This window comes from Chiloscyllium plagiosum, chromosome 2 (assembly GCF_004010195.1).
Source record: "Chiloscyllium plagiosum isolate BGI_BamShark_2017 chromosome 2, ASM401019v2, whole genome shotgun sequence".
NCBI lineage: Eukaryota > Metazoa > Chordata > Chondrichthyes > Orectolobiformes > Hemiscylliidae > Chiloscyllium > Chiloscyllium plagiosum.
The window spans coordinates 93,262,415-93,265,052 of NC_057711.1; positions in this window are offsets into that span (position 1 = coordinate 93,262,415).

Sequence of the window (2,638 nt, forward strand, 5' to 3'; positions counted from 1 at the left end):
AGTACACAGGAAGATATGATGGGGGCCTTAAATATTCACAAGGATCCTGATATATAGGCTTCTGTGGAAAGGATTTCCAAATACCATAACTGTTGGAAAGAAAATGACTCCTCCTCATCTTAGTCTTAAATTGGTGCGCCTTTATTTTGAGACAATGTACTCTGCGCTGTGAGGCAGCAGTGCTAACCACTATGCCACCGTGCCGCCCACCAACTGTTGGAAAGAAAATGACTCCTCCTCATCTTAGTCTTAAATTGGTGCGCCTTTATTTTGAGACAATGTACTCTAGTCCTAAACACTCCCATGAAGGGAAATATCCTCTCAGCATTTATCTTGTTCAGCCTCTTAAAAATCTTACAAGTCTCAATGAGGTCACTGCTCTTCCTTCTAAACTCCAGCGAGTAGCGTCTAAACCTGTTTAGCCTTTGCTTATATGAAAATCCATCTATACTAGGGATCATCCAAGTGAACTTTCTTTAAAGTTGAAAATGTGTTGCCGGAAAAGCGCAGCAGGTCAGGCAGCATCCAAGGAGCAGGAGAATCGACGTTTCGGGCATGAGTCCTTCTCCTGCTCCTTGGATGATGCCTGACCTGCTGCGCTTTTCCAGCAACACATTTTCAGCTCTGATCTCCAGCATCTGCAGTCCTCACTTTCTCCTAGAACTTTCTTTAAAGTGCCTCCAATGAAATGTTTCCTTAAATAAGCTAACCAAAACTGTTCAGTGCTCCAGCTGTGGTCTCACCAGCATCTTGTGCAGCTGCACTAAGACATATCTATTCTTATATTCCGAACCCTTGAAATAAGGGTCAACGTTCCATTATTAGTCCAGATTACCTGCTGCACCTGTGTACTAGCTTTTGTGCTTAATGTACAAGTAACCTCAAGTCCCTTTGTGTTGCAGCTTTCTGCAGCTTTTTTAGATAATGTTTTTTTTGTTCTCCCTTTCAAAATTAGAAACTTCACATTTTTACACATTAGACTCCATTTGCCAATATTTTGACCACTCAATTAGGTTTATTGTTTATGTTTATCAATACTTTTCTGGAAACTCGCACTTGTCTTTCCACCTATTTTCATACTGTCGACAAACCTGTCCACAGTACATTCACTTCATTCCTCCAAGTCATTAATATGTATTATTAACAGTTATGATCCCAACATTGACCCCTGTGAAATCCCACTGGTCACGGATTGACAACCTGAAAGAGAACTCTTTATCTCCACTTGCTGTTTCATGCTCTTTAACCAATTTTCCAACCATGCCAATGTACTTCCTCTAACATTGTGGGCTCTTGTCTTATTACATATTACTTTGTGAGGAATCTTGTTGAATACCTTCTGGAAGTTCTGAATAGTAAGTTGAAGAGACAGGTCAGGTTGGAACATGACAGGGAGTAAGGAATGCCTATTGGATTAAATTGCATTTATTTAAAGCAAGAGGGCTGACAGGTAAGGCCGATAAGCTCAGGGTGCGGACAGGTACGCGGGACTAGGATATTATAGCCATTACAGGAAGGTGGCAGGTGGCAACTTAATATGCCAGGGTACTGGTGGTTTAGGTAAGACAGAGGTGGTGGAAGGAGGAGAAGGGCAGTTTCATTTAGATTAAGATGAATATCACAACTGTAATCAGAGATGAAATAACAAAGGATTATCCAATAAGGCTTTGTGGGTGGAGATCAGGAATAAGAAGGGGATGGTGACATTATTGTGACTTTACTGTAGGCCACCAAATAGACAATGGGAACTAGAGGAACAAACATGCAAGGAGAGTGTGGAGAATTGCAGGAGCAATAGGGTTTTCACAGCAGGGGATTTTCATTTTCCAAACATAAGCTGGGACTGCCAGAGTGTTAAGGGCTTAGATGGAATGGAATTTGTTAAGTGCATTCAGGAAAGGTTCCTCAAGCAGTATATTGAGGGTCTTACTCGGGAAGGGACAAAACTTCTCAGCCCATCTGGTCCAGATCCTGTTGTAATCTGAGGTAACCCTCTTCGCTGTCCACTACACCTCCAATTTTGGTGTCATCTGCAAACTTACTAACTGTACCTCTTATGCTTGCATCCAAATCATTTATGTAAATGACAAAAAGTAGAGGACCCAGCACCGATCCTTATGGCACTCCACTGGTCACAGGCCTCCAGTCTGAAAACAACCCTCCACTACCACCTTTGAGCCGTTTTGTATCCAAATGGCTAGTTCTCCATGTATTTCATGAAATCTAACCTTGCTAATCAGTCTCCCATGGGGTACCTTATTGAATGCCTTACTGAAGTCCATATAGATCATATCTACTGCTCTGCCCTCATCAATCTTCTTTGTTACTTCTTCAAAAAACTCAATCAAGTTTGTGAGATTTCCCACACACAAAGCCATGTTGACTATCCCTAAGCAGTCCTTGCCTTTCCAAGTACATGTACACCCTGTCCCTCAGGATTCCCTCCAACAACTTGCCCACCACCGAGGTCAGACTCCCTGGCTTGTCTTTACCGCCTTTCTTAAACAGTGGCACCACGTTTGCCAACCTCCAGTCTTCCGATACCTCACCTCTAACTATCGATGATACAAATATCTCAGCAAGAGGATTGCTAAGGGGAAGGCAATTATGATGTGGTTAGACAAGATTTAGGATGCAT